This window comes from Pleurodeles waltl, chromosome 9 (genome assembly GCF_031143425.1).
Source record: "Pleurodeles waltl isolate 20211129_DDA chromosome 9, aPleWal1.hap1.20221129, whole genome shotgun sequence".
NCBI lineage: Eukaryota > Metazoa > Chordata > Amphibia > Caudata > Salamandridae > Pleurodeles > Pleurodeles waltl.
In genome coordinates, this window is record NC_090448.1 from 652,634,654 (window position 1) to 652,657,728 (window position 23,075).

Here is a 23,075-nt window from a genome sequence, read left to right on the forward strand (position 1 = left end):
GTAAGAAAGAACCTGGAGTGATAATTGCTGTGAGAGAGATGTAGAGAATTCTGGGAGTACACAGTACCATGCGCAGGTCTCCTGTACTAAAAAATATTTCAACCATGAAATGTAACTAAAAAAGCATTTGAAAATTCATCTTTGAAAGAAAGGAATGGTCAGTGCAAGGAAACAACTAAAAAATATATATGATTATCTAAAGAAATGTTTAGGACAAGAAGTCTGTCGAGTGGCAAATCATGAAAATCAGCATTATAGTTGCAGATGAAGATGCAGCAGCCAAGGGCCAAGCCCCATGAGAGATGGCAGTCAAAGGCAAACTAGTTGAAAGACTGGTAACCACATGGTGTGAAGAGAAAGGTGTAAATCAGCATTCTCGGCGTCATTCATTGCCTCCATTGCCACACAAGACTTAAAAGTTGTCTTCTGTTTCTTACAATACAGATGGATGCGGCAAAGAGATGGATACACTGTGTGAAGACACGTATGTGCATATAAAGCATTCAGGAAATTGTACCATTTCAAGAATTCAGTGCACATGGGTTCCATGCTCACTGTTCCACTGGAACCAAGCTAGACCTAACTGATGAGCCCTAATCAGGGTGAAACCGGTCTTGAGTTGCTTGTGTTTCAATTAATGGAGGGCCCGGCCTGGCAGTGCGGCCTGGGCTTGTTCTATTGAGCAGGGTCAAGACATGGCACATGGCTGGGTCCAAACTGAGGTGGCATGGTGGGCGAAAAACAGTGGACTGGGATGCAGCCTGAGCAATTTCCAGTGTCTGAGATTAATGCAAGCATTCCCTCCAACACCTTGTTGTTGATACTGTTATGGATAAACAGCATCACAGTTAAAAACATATATCCTTTTAGTCATCGTGATTCTATTGGAGCGAGTGTGAGCTTACAAAATATACACCATATTGGCTCTCATGGGTGCTCATCGTTTGTAAAAGTCAGAAGATAAGAATGGAGTGAGTGGAAGGTAGTGATCTGTAAACATTAGGGACTATTGGTGTATTGTGTAATGATGTTTCGACTTTGAAATGCTCCTGTGGCATTTCAGGTTTTTTAATGTGCTGAAAGAGTTTTTAGATTGTTTTAGGATTGTTTATATAGATGATAAACTTCTTTATTCAGAATGGTGGTCTGATCATGTCCTACATGCAAAGCAGGTTCCTCCTCTGCTCAGTCAACATTTATTGTAGTCTAAACTTCCAAAATTTGAATTTCATGTGAAAGAAGAAGACATTCTGGGTTTTAATCTCTCATTTCAATGTATGCAAATGGCCAAAATGAAACTAAAAGCTGTTCAAAATATTCAAGATGTACAATGTCTCCTGGGGTTTATGAACGTAGATTGCCAGTCGACATATCTGTTTTTAAAGTTAGTGGCACATATTGCTAAATTGATAATAGATTAAAGGTCTTTTGAATAGACTCTAAGGCAGAAACACGTTTTCAAACATTGAATGCCACTTTTCGTACCACAACAGTATTAGCTCACCTAGGGCCAGATGTAGAAAGGTTTTAACGCGTCGCAAACAGCGAAAATCGCTGTTTGCGAGGCGCAAAGCCCACATCGCGCTGCCCATTCACATTTTGCGAGTCGGTAACCTGGTTACCGACTTGCAAAACAGGACTGCGAGTTGCAAATAGCAAGGGGTGTTCCCCTTCCTATTTGTGAGTCACAGCGTGATGCAGGAGTGCTTTGTGACCGCGAATGCGGTCGCAAAGCAATCGCAGTTACCACCAGTGACACACTGCTGGTAACCCATTCGCAAAAGGGAAGGGGTCCCCATGGGACCCCTTCCCCTTTGTGAATGGCCTTGAAAAGATTTTTTGAGAGCAGGCAGTGGTCCTATGCATTGTGCATCCTGCATTGTGACTCGCAAATTGCGAGCCGCTCAGACTCGCAATTTGCGAGTCGCAATGCAGGATTTTCCTACATCTGGCCCCTAGTTATTAACATAGCTAAGCGGAAATGAGACAATAAGTCAAATACACCTATATTATCCAAACAAATATGGGCCTGTTGTATAAAACGTTTTTGAATTCACAAACACTCTAATTCAGAGTTTGGGACCTCAAAAATGTTTCTGTCCATGTACCAACCTCATCTTAGTAGTCTGTAAAGTATTTCCAACCCCTAAAATGTGTTTGCAAATGAATACCGGTGTGTTTGGAAGGGGCACAGTTTGGGTCTCCCTTTCAAAAATGGAACCAGAATGCAATGTATCAATGGTTCACAATTAGAATTCCAGTCGCAAACCATTGAATATTATTGACCCCAATCTGGGATGGTAATCCATTCTTAAAAGGGAATGGGTCCTCTTTGGATGTCTTCACCTTCATGAATATTTAAATACATTTCAGGGAAAGTAGACAGTCATCCACTGGACCACTGTCAATTCTCAGTGAAACGTTTTAAAAAATAAACCTTTTTTTAAAACACAGTCCCATTTTCTTCAAGGAAAATTGGCTGTACTAAAAAGCAAAATATTACTTCATTTAAAGGCAATAACAGGCATTATAGCCTTGTGACCCATGCTAGTCACCAATCCTGTTATGCCCCCCAATAGCAGCAAGTATCCTATCTCATGAATAGCAATGAGGTAGTTCAGATTGTGACCCACTCCGATTTGGAATTTTACAAACTGACCTATTGGAATATAGGTTGGTGCATAAAATTCCTCACTGGTCTCAATGGTTGCAAATTGCAACCAGTGTCTGCAACCAGTGTAATAATGGATCTGGCCCAAAATTCTGCTGAACAGCATTACACCACAGCAGAGATAGAACTTCTAGCTATAAGAGCAACAGTTAAAGAATAGCAACCCTATCTGTCGGGAGTATCCCATGAATGTATTCACGGTTCATTGGTATTTGCAGTATCTCCAATCTGCTAATGCTTTGACTCCACAACAATTAGGATGGGCATTCCGCTTTGCTGAATTTGATTTTTTTTAATTACTTTTACCTTTAGGCCAGAGGTAGACAATTGAAAAGCAGATTTGTTATCTCGCTATCAGGTGTCTCAAGAACTATCCTTGCAGAGTGAGCCACCACCTATCATCGCACAACAACAAATTATAGATGTTATAACGATCAACTTTTCCTTTGATAAGATACGAAAAGGTATTTCAGCACCTGAATGAATGTCTTGGCTATTTGAGAGATCAAATAGATTTATAAGACAAGGATTACCTCCCCAAGACACCATGTTGTATATCAATACTTCTAATTTGCAGCAAATGTTTCCGTAATGGTGTTATTATTCAGTGTTGACAGAATATCAGGTGCAAAGAAATAAGATCTTGTCCAAATAATTTTTTGTATCCGAATTGGAGTAAAGATGTGTGACAATATGTTAATAAATGTGATATATATGCAAAAGATAACACATATGGAACCAAAATCAGTGGTTTGATTCAACTATTACGTCCCCCATTGCACCACAGGAAAAACTTCCAGTTGATTTTGTAACACATTTTTCAAAAGACGGCAAGTTTGATACCATATTGATGATTGGAGACAATTTTACAAAACCGGTATATTACATTACTAATGAAGGGTTAACTACTGCTCCAAAATTTACTCAGATTGTTACAAAATATTGGTTTCATCCTAGATGGTTACTATTGTAGGAACCAGTCTTATCAGGGAAAGTACCCAGCAAGACGCAACGTTTAACTAAACGGATGGAAAATACTTGAAGTTGGAAAGGGATAGTGGGTCAAACATATTAACCAGAACGAAGATCTGGCTTCCAACGCAAAATCTTAAACTTAAGCACAGATATAGGGTATACCAACATTTCCTGGGCACTTTTGAACTTACAAACAAGTCAATTCAGTAACTTTCCAATTGAGTTTACTGAATACTATGTGCAGTCACCCAGTCTTTCATTCATCATTGCACCAGAACATGCTTGTTTTCATTCACCACCAATCATCATATCCAGAGTATTAATAATGTTCGATGTAGAAAAGGAAGGTTGTGCTACTAAATTTATTGATCAGGATATAGGCCTGAAAATGATTTGTGGGAGCCTTCTTAAGCAATTACTGTTGCTACGTTGATAAAAACACTTTGGGTGTAGAGCGGGAGTAATGCCAAATAAGACCTTCAAGGTGAATGCTGTGTGGTAAAATACACATCGCTGTGGCACAGAGATGAATGTGCTGTCTCAAGAACAATAGTCCACAGACAGGGCAATGTTCAGAAAATTGTGGCCTATCAAGAATTAATTGTACACTCAGAAACATATATGGTGAGCTTAATAGATGGCTAGCACGTGGGAGATTTTGAGCGGGGGAAGTCTTGGTGGCCATCTTGGAAAAGAGACAAATTAAGAGGGACATGCCCAACATGCCCTGCCTGTTGTTTTGTTCCTCATTTTGATGGCGGAATGTGAGGAGGTACCTTTTTGCTAAAGAATATGGTTTTGTTGAAAATTGAGCCTTAGGGCACGAGAACCAATTGGAGTGTGAAAAGAGAGCAAAGGGGGAATCCAGCGAGAATGCGTCTCTGCGAGGTCGTTTGGAATTTCAGATAATTAATTCAATTATCAAACTCTACTTTCTGCAGCGCTTAAAGGGTTGACCGAGGCCATTGTTTAGAAGGAGGCTGATATGTACCATTAAGAAGCGGTCATAGATAAAGGAATTGCAATCCTTGTTATTAGAAGGCAAATCTTAAATCGTAAGCAAATATTATTTGAAGAACATGTACATTTATTTCAACAAATGATCTTTTAAATAAAGGCAGTTGGGTGCTAGACTAGTCTTGTATGCACATGGTTAAAGTAAACAGTCAATGGGAAGCGCAGTAGAAACATTCAGGTTCGACTAGTTCGAGACTGTGAATGAAAGTGCTAATTAGCAAACAGAACATTATGAGGCGTAAGAGTATGATATGTTAATAACTTGAATTTCTTAAAACAAGAAGGCTACAAATAATAAGTATGGATTTATAGTCAATTATATTTCTTCCTTCTGCAGAATAACAAAATATTGATTGTTGGGTTACCCTGCAAAGATAGATAAAGATATGCAGTTTATCATTTATTCTTCTTTCAGGGTCGAGCCTGCGATAGCACGCGCTAGTGCATACGTCTCTCCTGCGAGTCACTCTTGTAAACTAAACAAGGGCTTGGAGACTGCTCATTGTTTAATATTTGTTGCCTTTTGTGGCACTCTTCTTTAAGGCCTCGCTATTTGTCACTGCAGGCCGAGCATGATTTCCATTCCTGTCTGTGGAGTAGGGACCAAACTGAGTAATTCAACTTAATCAGTGGTTGTCCGCTGTTCCCGATTTGATTGAGGTACTTCTTTTGAACTTCTAGGGCCCTGAAGACAGAGGGCATGTGACTGGCAAAAACGTGCCCAGCTTGACAAACAAAATTGCAAAGTTTTATTTTATAGTTAACTCTTTTTTTGCCAAGCCTTTTTATCTCACTTTGCACTCATGATTTGGTTGTTTTTTGCTCCTAGGCGCTGTTCTTAAAAGATTATGATTATCTTGTTCTAAATATTGCAAAGTGACATCTTTCATACACATAATTTCCAAAATTATACTTTAGCACATAATCGTGCAGTACACCCCAATCCATCGCACTCAAACAAATCCACCCACTCAATCCAGTTGATCCCAGACCAAGCCAAACCACCCCAATCCACCACACCCCAATTCTCTCAACCCACCCCACTCCAATCTGCCCCACTCCAAATCAAAACAATCTGCCCCACTCCAATCTCAATCGACCCAACTCAATCTGCCCAAATCTAGTCCAAAACCATCTGCCCCACTCCAATCTTCCCAACTCCAATCCAAAAAATCGGTCCCACTTCAGTCCAAAACAATCTGCCCCAATCTAATCCACCCCACTCCAATCTAAAAAAATCTGCCCCATACCAATCCAAAACAATCTGCCCCACTCTAATCCAAAAAAATCTGCCCCACCCCAACCTGCCCCAGTCTAATCCCAAACAATCTGCCCCACTCCAATCCCAATCAACCCCACTCTAATCTGCCCAAATTTAGTCCAAAACCATCTACCCCATTCCAATTTTCCCCACTCCAATCCAAAACAATCTACCCCACTCTAATCTGACCCACTTCAATCCAAAACAATCTGCTCCAGTGCAATACAAAATAATCTGCCACACTCCAATCTGCCCCACTCCAATCCAAAACAATCTGTCCCACTCCAACCTGCCTCACTCCAATCCTAAATAATTTGCCCCACTTCAATCTGCCCCAATACAATCCCAAACATTCCGCCACCACTCAAATCTGCCCCATGCCAATCTAAACCAATCTGCCCCACTCCAATCTAAAGCACTCTACCCCACTCCAATCTGCTCCACTCCAATCTAAAATAATCTGCCCTACTTCAATCCAAAACAATCTGCCCCATTCTAATCCAAAACAATATGCCCCATGCCAATCCAAAACAATCTGCCCCCACTCCAATCTAAAACACGTTGCCCTGCTCTAATCGAAAACAACCTGCCCAACTTCAATCCCAAACATTTTGACCCTCCTCAATCTGCCCCACTACAAGCCAAGACAATCTGCTCCAATAGAATACAATCTGCCTCACTCCAATCCAAAACAATCTGTCCCACTCCAAAATAAAAAAATATGCCCCTCTCCAATCTGCCGCAGTCCAATTCACAATGACCTGCCCCACTCCAGTCTGCCCCACTCCAGTCTGCCCCACTCCAACCTGCCCCACTCCAATCCAAAACAATGTGCCCCATTCCAATCTGTCCCACTCCAATCCCAAACAATCTGCTTCACTCCAATCCAATTCTTCTACCCCACTCCAATCTAAAAGAATGTGTCCCACTCCAATCTAAAATAAATCTGCCCCACTCCAATCCAGAACAATCAGCCTCAGTACAATCTTCCCAACTCCAAACCAAAACAATCTGCCTCACTCCAAGCCTAAATAACCTGCCTCTCTTCAATCTGCCCCACTCCAATACAATCTGCCACACTCCAATCTGCCTCACTGCAATCCAAAACTATCTGGCCTGCTCTAATCCAAAACAATCTGCCCCACTCCAAACTAAAACAATATGCCCCACTCCAATCTGTCCCACTCCAATCCAAAATGATGTGCCCCACTCCAATTCAAAACAATCTTTCCCACTCTAATGTGCCCCACTTCAATCCAAAACAACATGCCCCATGTCAATCTGCCCCATTCCAATCCTCATCTGCCCCACTCCAATCCTAAACTGCCCCTGGCCCATCCAAAACAATCAGCCCTACTCCAGTCTAAAACAACCTGCCCCACTCCAATCTGCTCTAATCAAAATTAAACAAAACTTCCCCACTCCAATCCAAAACAATCTGCCCCACTTAATCCAAAAACAATTTTACCCACTCCATTCAACCCACTCCAATCCAAAACAATCTGCTGCACTTCAATCTGCCCCACTCCAATCCAAAACAGCCTGTCCCACTCCAATCCAAAACAATCTGCCCAACTCCGATCCCAAACAATCTTCCCCATTGCAATCTCAGTCTGCCCCACTCTAATCTGCCTCACCCCAATCAAAAACAATCTGCCCTAATCCAATCTAAAACAACCTCCCCCACTCCAATCTGCCCTACTTCAACCTAGAAAAATCTGCCCCACTCAAATCCAAAACAATGTGCCACACTGCAATCCAAAACAATCTGCCCCACTCCAGTCTACCCACTTAAATCCAAAACAATCTGATGCACTCCAATCTTCCTCACTCCAATCCAAAACAGCCTACCCCACTCCTATCTGCCCCACTCCAATCCAAAACAATCTGCCCCACATCAAACCAAAACATTCTGTCCCACTCCAATTTGCCCCACTCCAATCTGCATCACTCCAATCTGTCCCACTCCAATCCAAAATAGTCTGCCCACTCCAATCTGTCCCACTCCAATCCACCCCATCCAGTCCACCACCCTACGAGACTACACTCTACAACTCTCTCTGCCTCGGAACCACTGAACTCTACTCCCCTCTACTCAACTTTACGACACTCTTTTCCACCACCCCACTCTACGACACAATGTTCAAACAAATCCACTCTACAAAACTACTCCGCTCCACATTATGACACTCCGCGCCACTAACTTCTAACCATGCTGAACAGCAGCCACACTGGTATACAACTCGGCAAAAATACATTGGCAAGCCAATAGCACTTGTAAAGGCAAGATCTATTGACTTTTTAGGTTTCACCTGCACGCGTGTTTACACGCAGGTTTGCAAAATCTTTTGTTATTAAAAAAATTAAAAGGGGCTTGAAAACAGCCCCTTACTTACCTGAATTTACCATTGGCGTACTCCCACACCGCGCTTTGGATTGGCCAGGACGTCGTCTCACATCACTTCCTGACATCGTCTTTGTCTTCTTCGCTAAGCTTCCCATCGAGTTACCTGTGGACCTAATACTTCTTCTGGTCACTTGCTTTTTGGACACTGGCCAGTGTGCTTCCTGCTAGTTGCGATGCTGAAAGTACTTCTTTTTTCTTCCTGCATACCATCTTCTTTCGTGCTTCACTGCTGTCTTCTCTGTCTTCTTTCTTTGTTGCTGCCTTCTTTTTTCTTCCTGCATGCCTTCTTCTTACTTCACTGACGTCTTCAATGTGTTCTTTCTCCATTGCCGCCCATCTTCTTTTTTTCTTTTTGCATACCGTCTTCTGTCTTCGGTGTCTTCTTTCTTCTTTACCTCATCCTGTCGTCTTTCTTCGCTGTCCTCTTTCTTCTTTACCGCATGCCTACTTCTGTCTTCACTGCCGTCTTCAGTCTTTGCTCCCGTCGTCTTCGCTCCATCCTCTGTCTTCGCTCCTGTCGTCTTTGCTCCGTTTCGCTCCCTCTCCTTTCTTAGTTCCCCTCTTGTTTTCTGTCCCGCATACCGTCTTCTGGCCAGTAGGTGTCACTGTTGCCTTTTTTTCTATCTAACTGGCTTACAAATATTACAAAAATGATATAATAATGTTTGTTTTACAAAATATAAAAAAATATTATTATAACATTTTTCAAATATTTTTAAGCCAGCTAGCTGGAAAAAACAATGGCGAAACCTATTGGCTTTGCCAATGCTTGTTTAATTCATGTTGACAAAGAAAGAATCAGCAGAAAGATCTCAGCATGTATTCATCAATAACTTCTCTCATTTCTGATCTCCATGCCGGCAGCACTCTCTCTCGATCACCTTTCCCTTACTCGGCTACTCTGATCCTCTGTCAAATTGAAAGTAGAGGCGGTGATCCTGAAAGCTTGGATTGGGAATGTTCTGTCCCCGGGAAATCAAGAACTTGACAATGGCAACACTGGATTCCATCAACAGTTGGAAAGCCAAGAATAAAAGGAAAATGCAGCAGAGCAACCTGAAATGCAGCAACCCTCCATAGAAGGATGCGAGCAAAACCGAATAATTTAATGCCTGCGGCTCATTTTCAGTGCAATTGTCTTTTCTCACCAAATAAGATGTTAAGCGGTTTCCTCCGAGCTCTCTTAGAACAAAGAGAAAAATATATAATACATTTTTATGTTTTCTACATGGTCCTGAATACAGGACAGAGCATATGGCAGTGCGCACAGCAAAAGACGCTGAATGGGAAAGCCAGGTGGCTGTGGCTTACCCAGCGGAAGGAGCACTGAATTCTAAGGGCTGTCCTATTCCTTTCTGCCCCCTTTCTGGCTTCTGGGGTGGTGACACAATGTTGGCATCAGCCTAAAGAACAGCAGCACGACATCATATATAGCACTCTGACTTGTGTCTTGTAGTGTGTGGTAAACATAATGTTCATGACTGATCCAGCCGAGCAAGGCGGGCAGCATCAGGTTCAAGCAGCTGGCTGTAGATTTTGCTAATATTTACGTGGCATAATTCAATAGCAGTAAGAGACCATGGGCCATATTTATACTCCGTTTGCGCCGGATTTGCGTCGTTTTTTTGGACGCAAATTCGACGCAAAACTAACTCCATATTTATACTCTGGCGTTAGACGCGTCTAGCGCCAAAGTCCATGGAGTTTGCGTCACTTTTTAGCGTGGACACCTACTTTGCGTTAATGATATGTAAGGTAGGCGTTCCCGTCTAAAAAAGTGACTCCGAGGCATGTGCGCCGTATTTACACTCCCGGGCAAAAATGACGCCCGGGAGTGGGCGGGTAAAAAAAAATGACGTCCAGCCGCTTTTGCGTCGTTTTTTAGCGCCTGGTCAGGGCAGGCGTTAAGGGACCTGTGGGCTCGGAAGGAGCCCAGAGGTGCCCTCCCATGTCCCCAGGGACACCCCCTGTCACCCTTGCCCAGCCCAGGAGGACGCCTAAGGATGGAGGGACCCATCCCAGGGAACATAAGGTAAGTTCAGGTAAGTAATTTTTATTTTTATTTTTTGTGGCATAGGGGGGCCTGATTTGTGCCCCCCTACATGCCACTATGCCCAATGACCATGCCCAGGGGACAGAAGTCCCCTGGGCATGGCCATTGGGCAAGGGGTCATGACTCCTGTCTTTGCTAAGACAGGAGTCATTTCAATGGGGGTTGGGAGTCAAAAACAATGGCGCAAATCGGGTTGAGGCGAAAATTTTGCCTCAGCCTGACTTGCCCCATTTTTTGGCGCCCAAGCTCCATATTCCCCTACGCCGGCGCTGCCTGGTGTACGTCATTTTGTTTCACGCACACCAGGCAGCTCTGCTGGCTAACGCCGGCTAACGTCATTGAATAAATACGGCGCCCGCATGGCGCTTCAGAATGGCATTAGCCGGCGTTAGATTTTTTGACGCACAACTGCGTTGGCGCAGTTGTGCGTCGAAAAGTATAAATATGGCCCCATATGCGTCAAATTTGTGCGCCAAATTTGCTGGTTTTGGAACAGTAACAATCACTGCCTCCCGCGTGGATGGGGGAACGATCCAATGTTCTTTTGCCTATTCAATTAGTGTGAGCAGCAGTGTAAGGGAAAGAATATCAGCACAACATTTATAAAATTAGCAGGCAACCTGTCCGAATCAGGCGCCCTACCCGTGGGAAGTTTTCCAAACACTACTAACAGTTAATCAAAAGCGTTGCTCCAGGAAAAGGGAATGGGCAGAATTCATCCATCATTGGGCTGTGTCCAGTCTATGATATGGGTTGAAAGCCTCGACCCAGTGGTTCTTAAAGTAAGCTGAAAACACAGAAAGGATCTGCACAGATTTTTCCTGAATAAGTCTCCTATCATCCTCAACCTTCACAATAGTATGAGCTGTCCTGAACTGCTACACCTTTCCCGTTCACCATGTGCTCTGGCATATTTGCCTTGGTGTATGCAATCTCTAGATGACACACCATTACACTCTGTGAGCTAAGATTGTGTCTGCTCTAAAGAAGGTGTGCCTTCCACATGAGTAAGAACTCGCTCGAAATCCTTGATTTCAGCCTCTAAGCATGCCAAGCGATTTTGAAGTGTTTTCAGCACACAGTTATGATTGGCCATACATTTACCCCTAATGGTAAATTAAAGGTCTCCCAAGCCACGCTCTTAGAGAATCTACATTGCTATCATTTAACTCTAAACAATTCCAGAAGTTCAGTGTTGAGTTCATCTGCAAAGCCCCTACCTGTTGATGTCTCAGGGTTCAATCTCCACAAATATCCAGGCATCAACACTCTAGACACCACTAAGGACAAAAGTACAGGAGTTTATTCAGAGTGGATATGGGCCGTGTCTGAGAACTCCTGCACAACTGTAGCTACATCTTTGGACAGCAGCAAATTATCCAACCAGAACTTCACTCCATGTACATAGAAGTAATAAGTACCATCTCTAAGATGTGGAAATCTGCTCAACCAAGTACAATTTCTAAGATGTCGAAATCTACTTAATCAATCAATCAAGGATTTGTAAAGCACTTCAAATCACCCGTGAGGGTCTCAAGGCACTAGGGAAGCTGACTGCTGGTAGAGATCCCCTTATTTGAACAGACAGGTCTTGAGTCCTTTCCTGAATTGCTGTATCGATGTAGTGGTCCTGAGGTGCAGGGGGAGTTCTTTGCAAGCCTTGGCCACTAGGCGTGAGAAGGAGCGTCCTCCTCTGTTACTTTGGCGTACCTACGGGGTGTCTAAAAGGCAGAGGCTGGCAGATCGAGGTGTCTGGTCAGTCAGTTGAAGGTTATGTGTTTGTTGATGTATGCTGGTCCTTCGTGGGGCACGGCTTTGTATGTGTGGGTCAACATCTTGAACTGGCATCTTTTCTGGATTGGGAGCCAGTATAGCTTCTTGATGTGGTGAGTGATGCGGGTCTGTCTGGGGAGGTCAAGGGTGAATCTTGAAGCTGAGTTTTGTATTGTCTGTAGTTTCTTCAGGAGGTGTGCAGTGATCTCTAAATAGAGTGTGTTCCCATAGTCCAGCCTGCTGTTTATGAGGGCCTGTGTAATGGTCCTTCTGGTGTTGATTGAGATTTACCTGAATGTGTTGAGGAGCATGCAAGGGTGTTGAAGGAGGAGGATGAGATTGCGTTTACCTGTTTTTTCATAGACATCTTGCTGTCCAAGATGATGCCGAAGTTGCAGGCGTGGTCTGTTGGGGTAGGGGGTGGCCAAGTTCAGCAGGCCACCATGCATTGTTCCATGGCAAGATGTTGTTTTCAAATATGAGGACTTCGATCTTGTCCGTGTTGAGGATGAGAGAGTTGTCCTTTATCCTGTCGGCGACGTTCACCATACTTCTGTGGAAATTGGCTCTGGCAATGGGGGGGTCTTCTGACACTGAGATGATCAGCTGGATATTGTCAGCAAAGAAGATGATGATGAGACCTTGCGATCTGATGGTGTTGACCAGGGAGGGTTATGTACATGTTGAAATGGGTTGGGCTCAGGGACGATCCTTGGGGTATGCCGCAGATGACCTTCTTGGGTTTTGAGATGAACAGTGGGAGATGGATTCTCTGGGTTCTTCCGGTGAGGTATGAGATGATCTATTCACAAGTGTCTCCCTGGATTCCGATGTGATGGAGTCTGTGGATGACGATGTGGTGGTAGAAGGTATCGAAGAAGGCTGACAAGTCCAGGAGGATGAAGGCTGACATTTCTTCACTGTCCAGGAGGGTCCTGATGTCATCGGTGGCTGTGTTCAGGGCTGTTTCAGTACTGTGGTTCACTCAGAATCCAGGTTGAGAAGGGTCTTGGAGGTTGTTGTTTTCCAAGTCTTCGACCTGTTGCTGGTTGATTCTTTCTCTAGAACCTTTGCAGGAAAGGGGAGCAGGAAGATAGGTCAGTAGTTCTTCTGTTCTGCTGGGTTGGCGGATGGTTTCTTCAAGAGGTGTCTCATTTCTGCGTGTTTTCAGTCTTTAGGGAAAGAGGCTAAGATGATGGGGGTGTTCAGGACTTTCTTGAGCTAGTCACCAATCATCTTGCTCTCAAGGTTGAAGACATGTGGGGACAGGGGTCTGTGGGTGGTCCTAAGTCCTAAGTGCACAGAGTTCATAATGGAGATGGAGGCTTGAGTGATGAGAGATTCCTAGTGGATGAGCACGTGTTTGGGATTTGTATTCTTGGGTGAGAGTAGGTTGATGCTGTTGGCGGGGGGGCATTGGGGTTCAAAGTTTTCGTAGATGGCTGAGATCATGTCATGGAAGAAGTCCTCCAGGGTGTCACACAATTCTTGTGAGGGGGTGATGTAGTTCTCGGCATCTGTAGGGTTAGAAACTCCTTTATGATGGTGAAGAACTCCTTGCTGCAGATTGCTCTTGCTTCTGTTTGGTCTGCTAAGGCATTCTTTTTTGTTTCTTTCAGAAGGCGGTGGTACTGGCTGAGTGCTGTTTTGAAGGTGGTATGGTCTCCTCTCTCTTCCCTGGTGTGCAACTTCCTTTCTAGTTGCCAGCACTTGCACTTGGTGGATTTCAGTTCTGCTCTGAACCAGCTGGTTGTTCTGGAAGGTCCTTTGCATTTGGCTGGCTCAGTGGTGCAAATGTGTGGGCCTAGTCTGTGATCCACTGGGAGAAGTTGTTTGCAGCCTGTTCTGGGTTAGGTGTTGTGTCAGGGAGGTGGAAGTTGAGAGGCTTGTTTCACTGGTCTTCTGATACCTTTTTCCGGTTTCTGCATGTGGAGCTAGGGGGCATGGTGCCCTGTGTGGTAGGTCCTGAATTGTGAAATGGACACTGTAGTGGTCAGTCCAGCTGAGCTGTGAGACATGGTTGTACTTGACTCTGTCAGGATGTGAAGATGGGGTTGAGTGTGTGTTCTGCAATTGGGTGGTGATTTGCTTGAGACCGATGCTGCTCATGCTTTCCAGGAGGTTGGTTGTGTCAGTGTTGTTGGAGTTGTTGAGGTGGAACATAGAATCTTCCAGGAAGAGGTAGTGCTCTGAGTTGATAGTAATCGGGCGATGAGAGCAGGAATGGCTGTGCAGAAGCTGGGTCATGGTCCTGGTGGTCTGTACTTTTTCCATCTGTGAGGATTAGGAAGTTGAGTATCTCCATTATCAGGGTCGAGTCGTCTGTAAGGAGGTCAAACAGCAGATGGTGTTCTTGTAGATTATGGTGGTTCTACCTCCGTGCTTATTGGTTTGGTCCCAGAGTGTTATCTTGTATCCGTTAGGGGGTGGCGATGATGATGTCCAGTGAGGATGCAGGGTTTAGCCAAGTCCCTGTGAGGAATATGACTTCCAGGGTGAAAGACTCTTACAAATATCTATCACGTCATGATTAAAAGTTTCTGACCTACCACTGGGTATGACGTGTTACGTGTGACCTGACTTGCTAACCCTCTAGTGTACAGTTAAAGTCCCTTCCCCACACTAAGCCTTGTGGCTCAGTGGAAAGCACCCTGTCTCATGATACATAAATAAAATTAAGGGTTATTTGGACTGCAGAAACTATGGTGATCTTAGTCTGACTCTGCCTTCCCTGCAATACTGCATAATGTCCCAGATCGTCGTAAAGTGATCCGACCTCCGTTAAGATCATGCCCTTTTTAAGTAAGATAGCAACACCATGAGCATAGGAAAGATGGGACAAAGTGAGACAGTAAAAAACCCATTGCTTGGCAAAATTGCAATCGGTGTGAGATGGGTTTCCTTGAAGAGTGTAATATCCACACGTCTATCAGATATGCAAGGACCTGTCTGGTTTTCTGGGGGTTACGTCCCCTAACTTTCCAAGTCAAACAAGTCAAACATACACGAGAATTATCCCTCACCACTCACTCCCCATCTGACATAACCAAGTAGTACATATTGCAGTGAGCCACTGTATCATCAGTCATGAACTGCTGCCACTCTATTCTGCAGCACAGTTATGGTACACATTGTCAATTGTAGAGTGTCAAACATTATAAAGAAACATTCCCCTTCCATCCACCCAGGCTGATGGCCCAATCCCATCAGGGAAAAGAACTGTTCCCTCTAAGGGCCAAATGTACGAAGCCAGTTTAAATTTCTTAATGGTCCAAATCACTATTTCAGGCCATTAAGAAATTTAAAATGGGCTTTTCTTACATACAAAGCCCTTTAAGGAATTGCAAATTGTGATTTCTGCTCTGTAGAAATTGCAATTTGAGATTCCCGGATTAGGAAATTGCAAATAGGGATTTCCTATGTGCGATTCCTATTCTAATGTACGATGCATTTCCTAAATGTGACTTGGGCATTTAGGACATGCAATTACCATCAACTTGAAATCAATGGTAACCAGGTGCGATTTTTAAAAAAGCACCCCAAAGTTATTTTTTTTTTGTTGCAATAGAGCACACACATGCCCCTTGGACATATGTGTGCTCTACAGGTGCACCCCTATTTTTGGGGTGCACCAAGGGGGGACATTTGCTCATTACCATCCATGGTTTTGCATTTTCTAAATAGTGATACCCAAATAAGAACTCAGTATTTGGGAAATGCAAAACCAGCCCAATGACTCAAATGCAATGGGATTTCTTAATAGCGATTTCCTAATAGCGATCCCTGCCTGCAGCTGTGCTTCCTGCTTTTAGTCAAAATCCCAGAGAGCACGGTCAGCCTAGCCTGGAAGGCCTTCATGACCTAGCAACACTGGGAAACGAGTTTTGTTATTAAGTATTGCTATGTCCTAGCAATGAGTTACCAGATTTGAAATCTGGTAAAAGACGGGCAGAAGTTTTGTATGCAAGGCATGCATAACATGTCTATAAGGCAACTTTTTCATAAATCATTATTTGTCGTTCAGTCTTAATTTAGATTGCTGCAGTTCCACTGTTTCCTTTTTTTGTTCACCAAACTATTAACAGCATTATGCACCTTGCCTATGTTGCTATGTACAGCGTTTCTTGTCAAAAAGTTTTCGCTGCTCCCATTAAGTATAATTTGTTGTCTCAACATTGAGTCAGTGGGGCCAGTAAGGGAATGTAGGGATACCACAGTGGTTGCACTCATATGCAGTGTGTAGATTTCAAATGAAAACCTATGATCGAGGTCTGCTGAGCCCCACTCCTCAGCATTCGGATTGAAAATCAATCCACCAAAGGACAGTTTTTAACCCTCTGATTTGTCCGCACTGCATCAAGGTCTTTAAGCGTCGGATTAACAAAATACCTTCCACCCATGTCAGAAAGTGTTGTAAGCGTTTACACTTCTAAAGAACATATCGCACCTTTTGGTTTAGTGAAGTATTACCCAACTCTTCCTTGCATAAAGTGAAACGGATCTCAGTTCCTCACAGGTCTCTTGTTTCAGGGAATTCATTTTACTTGAAATGTTCTCTACCTAAAATGAGAATCACTAAGAAGGCTTTTCCTTGTGTGATTTTACATTTTTATATGTTTTTACATTGAGTGCTGTGATCAGACCTGCTACAACCATCCTTCTCCAGTGAGCCCTGGTGTCGGAATAGGGCTGTTATATTAAAGGTGAGCTTGGATGCTCTTTTGCTAATCAAAATCCGTGAGGTCTTTCTGGAATTGTAAAGGTTTATAATGCTTTCTGGATGGTATTTCGTTAATCTAGTTTTATAGACTGCACCAGAATATGGGCTTTTGAGCAAGCTAAAATATAATTTTCTTGATGTATATTTCACCTTGTGCCACACACTCAATCATGGCAAGACCCAATTGTATCATGCAATTTTAATAATGCCAGTGTAGTTTCTATTACATCTTGGAGTAATGGTCTGATTTTTTTTTTTCAAATAAAGCCAGGCCTGTTAAATCATCTGAGGGTAGAAAATGAGCAACTGTTAATATCTGTTCTGGTGAGTATTAAAAGATGAATTTATACAGCATAATCACTGAGCTGTATTTATTTTCATGATTTTGTTAAGCCAACCCCTATTTTTAAAGGAAAGGTTAGGGCATTAGCTCTTAGATATCATTTTGATGCCAATCCATAGTCTATTCTACAACAGAATTAATTGTACCTAATCAGCGGAACTGGAAATCAGTAGCTCCATGCAGAAGTAAATTAGGAGTGAATGAATGAATGAATAAGTTTATTGATTCGATTAAATAAAACTGTTACAATAAATACAATCAGCACTAAGAACATGAGAATTTAAAATTGCATTCGCTTACAACCATAAGAATACATTATTTTTTTAAAGTACATTGAAACAATTCCAGGTTAATCTATAAAGGTACACCTTTGAATTCGGTGTGGTATGTTAATCCATCACGAACAGGACACATCTATTAAGGTACAAACAGCTTGATCAGACTTGCATAGCTTTAAATACAATTTATCAAGGATTTCCTTTTACCCAAAAGCTTGTTCATCCATTTTCCGAACCGTGCAAGTTCTGTTATATCATTGGTAGTAAAACACAACTCAAGAGTGTCCTTACTAGTAGAAGTTTACATCGTTTTATGTAAAGTATGACCTGCAGATAAAAATTCAGGGAAGAAGTTTCTCTGAACTCAACAGTGGGCGAGACCATAAGTCTTGCTCGCAGGATGTTATTTCTGAAGGATCACCTGAGTGCCTTTTTAAAGTAAATCGGCATGCTATTGGTTTCATAATATTGAGAAATTAGATCTTAGGTTGCAGCTAATGTTAGCCTTTCCAGGTCAGCTGCCCTTGATAACACCGACTTGCTTTAGTAGGATGGGTTTTAGAGCTGCATAGGTGATGGAGGTTCCAAGGTTTTCCTTAATCATATTTAGGTCTTTCATGGCTGTGGCTTGGTATGTTGATCATGGGTTGGTTTCTGATTTGTACATTTCTTGTATCACCCGCCTTAGTTTGTCTGGTATAGCGTTTGTTACGAGATGATAATATTTAATGAATGATGACTTGCATACTAGGTCCTCTTGAAGAAGCCGAAACTCTAGACGGATCTGTGCTTGCTGGGTGTACTGTGGCGATTGGAACAGCGGCCTGAATGGAATACATTTAGAAGTGCTTGGCATAGTCACAAATTTTATTGCACGAGAGATGAAACAATGCTGAGTTCTGCCCATTGCTCTATTGGTTTACTGTGTTTGCTCAGCTGCTCCTCCCTTATTCCCACCTATCTGTGTGAATTTGATATCAAATTTAACAGTTTCATTTTAGAAAGATAACCTCAATCCCCCTCCCCCAAAAAATCAGCATTGTTATTAAATACTTTTATGTACTGCTGCTCATGTCGGTAAGTGAAAATGTTGCTGTATAATCCCATTTATCACCATCTCATGTCATGGGTCCCAATACAACAAAAAAGTGGCACTATTATGCTAGGACCAACATATTCCAGGGGTAGGCAGTATCATGCCATGGATGTCTATATTAGTCCAGGAATTAGCATTATTATGCCAGGGCCAACAGCGCCAAGTTTGGGACAAGTATGCCACAGATGGCAATGATATTACGAAGAATTTCCAACATCATGCCAGGAACCCAATTATGTCTAGGGTGGACATCATCTTGCAATGGAAGCTGCCTTTATTGTGAAGCATTTCAACCATTATGAAAGAGCCAGCACTCCCAGATGCCTATGCACACACACATACCTACGCAAGATTTTACGGTGTGTACTCCTCTGCCCTCTAAAGTGAAGACTTTGGATTTTGTACCTACCAGTGTGAGGGGTTATGCTGGTGTTTTGCCACGAGCCAAGCACACATTCCCAGTGGCAGCTGGTAATTTTAAGAGGGAGGGGGCGGCAGGGATTGGGAATTAACACACGCACACATACACCTCACTCACACCCATTCACTCACATAGGCACACTCTATGTGAATGAATTCATAACACTTTCTAACAAATAAGCCTCGGAGGTCCCAGGAGGGTTGGGGCTGCTTCCTTTCCTCATTGGCTAGCCTAAGGTCAGCCAATGAGGGAAGGCAGCAGTCCCAGCTCATCATAGATTGACACTCGGCCTTGGACACTTCTGGGCTTAAAACTGAAGTACCCAGGTCCAAAGCAGTTGGAGATGTTTTCCCTCATCATGAGGGGGAGGGCATCAAGGCACCTTTGCCAGGCTGAAGAGGTCACGCCCACAGGGCAAAGACTTCTTCAGCCCAGCAAAGTTCCACTCAGGTAGCCAGGAGTCTTCGAATTTACCGCATGTCAAACTCCTAGCTGCATGACCTGAACCAGAAGAGTATCTGTCAGGCTGACAGATACTCTTCACATCAGGAAAAAGGCAGGTGGGGGTGTGGCCCCTCAGCTCGTAGAGACGGGTTGCACATTCCATTTTTATGAACTGAAAATTCTTAATGTAAACATCTACAAAATGCCATGGACTGATACTACCTATTCAGCTTACGCAGTGATACTGTTGCCTAGGATTTTAAAATATCACTACTAACGCTTGTTGAAAAGTATCTGTCAAAGCAGTCCTCGGACACACCAACTACGTCCCACGTGGAGGTTTAAGAAATCCTCTGAAAATCCCAAGAGCAATGGCGTATCGCAAAATGTTGTCCCTCCCCTGCCCCACCCCCTCTCCACCAGAATGTGCTAAGGGGCCCCCGAGTTTCCTATGTTTCACAGATATGCATTAGACTTGGGGCCCCAAAATTGGAAATTGCTTTTGAATTTCGTCAGTCTGCATGTGCTAGCCGTGCTCAACGCTGTCCTAATAAGTCCTAATAAGTGTGTCAGGTAAGCAAACCTGTAAGGGTACTAATCAGTCGTCGTCCATCGAAAATACTTTATTTGGTAACAAAGACCACACAAGTACATAAAACAATACATTAATCTCACATGTGAATAAACAGAGAAAATATACAGTCAAATTAAAAGGGAAAAAAGATTACGCCGATATATTATACATTTCCACACGAGTAAACATAAAATCAGACATAAAAACCCTACTAATTACTAGGTGTGTAGGATATGTATGAAAATCTCAGAAGACTTTAAAAAGACAGTTACGTCATAGCAGCAGAGCATCATGCGCCCGATATTCACATTAAATCATGAGCAAATTCTCTAGATCCAACATAAAATATGTTATTAGCAAACCTTAGACCGAAAAGTGAAGAGCAATCATATGTACTGGAACTAAATCTCACACAACGTGGCATATACAGTAATTACTCTGGGTACTGACTGGACTCAATACAGTTAGACTTAAAATGCATAAAATAGATTAACAGAGAATCCCACATACAGTATAAAATGTCAGTGCATGGTGTCAGCTAGAGAGCTATCATAAATCAGCTGCAGAGAAGAGAATAACAGCCTGACATAACTTAGCATAAAGCGGATGATACTCCAGCGTAATACTGTACGGAACAGAACTATGTATGCAAATTCCTCTGTAAACGGTGACGCCCCTCCACCTCCCTTCCCTTTTTCTGATGATCGGTGCAGCCACAACTAGTAAGTCTCTTTCAATTGTTCACTCCATACCGAAGGCCATAGTTAACGTTCCTCAAATTACCTGGTGGGCTCCCGGTGGCAGCACCCTCATCTACCACTTCTCTTCTAGAACTTTGACTGCGAACAAAACAAATGCACAATGTAAACGTCAGCAACAGCAGGTACATAGGCACTTATCTCAGCCGGGTCACAGGGAGTGTAATGTTCCATAGTTTGGTGTTGTCATTTTCCCCCGTGTGTTGTGTCTTTTATTTCTTCCCTCGGCCCTCCCTCATGTGTCTGTGCGCGTGGCTGACATGCGCGCTGAGGTTTTGGAATGTTGGGGGGAGGGAGAGGGGGAGAACGACGGTTGGGGGCATTCATGTGAGGAAATCAATAAAGAAGTGGATGTTTACCTCACTTTCCGTCTCCTCATCATTTCAGGAGGTGGGTGCTTTTGGGTACTGCTGACTTCTGGTGTTCCAGCTGGGGCCTGCCTCCATGCCATCCTCTTGATTTCGAAGTATTGGTTCCCTTTCAGTAGTGTAATGCAAAATTGAGAATCCCCATCCAACCCCTCACCCCCCGCAGAATGTGAGGAGGGTCCAAAGTCTCCCATATCTCACAGTTATTCATTGGCCTTTGGCTGAATGCACCCACCCCCGGAAGTGCTAGGGAAGTCTCCTGGTTTGTTGGGGGCCACCCTGTGTCACAGGGGCTGCGGAGGCACTGCGTTATGGCTCTGGTCCCTGTTCAGGGTTCCTCAGGTCTTTCAGGCTGGTGGGGACAGTGCACTGTTGTTACAGACTGTCCGCAATGGCAACTGCACCTGTCCAGGTCTTCCTACCAAACCTGGCCACGTATGGCGCATGCTCACTAAAATTAATGAAGAAAGGGATAAATTATGTGCCAATGAAAAGCTCCTGCCAGATTGGATTTCCCAGTCCTCTGTATCTTGAAACCCAGGAACAGTTCTCCTTAAGAGAAGGAATGACTAAAAACTTAATGACAGTCATGGCTTCTGAAAAAAAAGAAAATTGTGTCTTAGTTACACCTACGTGTAAATGACCCAGTGATAAGGATTTTTTGGGAGTGGCGTACTTAAAAAAAAGCGAATTTTGTGAAGGTCACAGACGTTACTCCAAATAAACATTGGCAAAGCAAATAGCTGTGGCTTTAAGGTGCTAATACATGCACACACCAACATACACAAAAGTGCGCAACACAGGGCCGTGACTCATGAGTGCTACGCTTTCTATTACAAATGTTCATGGTGTCCATGCAGCAGGTCACACTGTGACGCTTCATACTTGAGCATAACTGTGTATGTGTACTAAAGCACATTAAAACAGGTCTATTGGTTTTGCATTGCTTGTTATCATTGCTGTGACGCCAAGCCTGGCATCCTGAAGTCATGCATGTGGGTTGCGTCATGTTCTGACCCTTCTTTAATGGCTTGCATGGTTATCTTAACCCCTTAGCTGCTGGGCCGTTCCCCCCCCCCCAGTGCTGAGCCCTTTTTTGGCTATTTAGGTTGTTCGCGCTTAGGCCTTCATAACTTTTTGTGCACATAAGCTATCCACGCCAAATTTGCGTCCTTTTTTTCCAACATCCTAGGGATTCTAATGGTACCCAGAGTTTGTGGTTTCCCCTGGAGGAGACCAAGAAATTAGCCAAAATACAGTGAAAATTTCGTTTTTTCCAAAAAAATGGGAAGAAAGGGCCGCCGAAGAAGGCTTGTGGTTTTTTTCCTGAAAATGCCATCAACAAAGGCTTTCTGGTGCTGAAATCACCATCTTCCCACCTTTCAGGAACGGGCAGACTTGAATCAGAAAACCACATTTTTCAACACAAATTTGGCATTTTACTGGGACATACCCCATTTTTACTATTTTTGGTGCTTTCAGCCTCCTTCCAGTTAGTGACAGGAATGGGTATGAAACCAATGCTGGATCCCGGAAAGCTAAACATTTCTGAAAACTAGACAAAATTCTGAATTCAGCAAGGGGTCATTTGTGTAGATCCTACAAGGTTTTCCTACAGAAAATAACAGCTGAAATAAAAGAATATTGAAATTGAGCTGAAAACAACAGCCATTTTTCTTTCTGTTTTACTCTGTAATTTTGTCCAGCAATGTCAGATTTTTTAAAGCAATATACCGTTATGTCTGCTGGACTCTTCTGGTTGCAGGGATATAAAGGGCTTGTAGGTTCATCAAGAACCCTAGGTACACAGAGCCAATAAATGAGCTGCACCCTGCAGTTGGTTTTCATTCTATACAGGGTATACAGCAATTCATTTGCTGAAATATGAAGAGTGAAAAATAGGTATCAAGAAAACC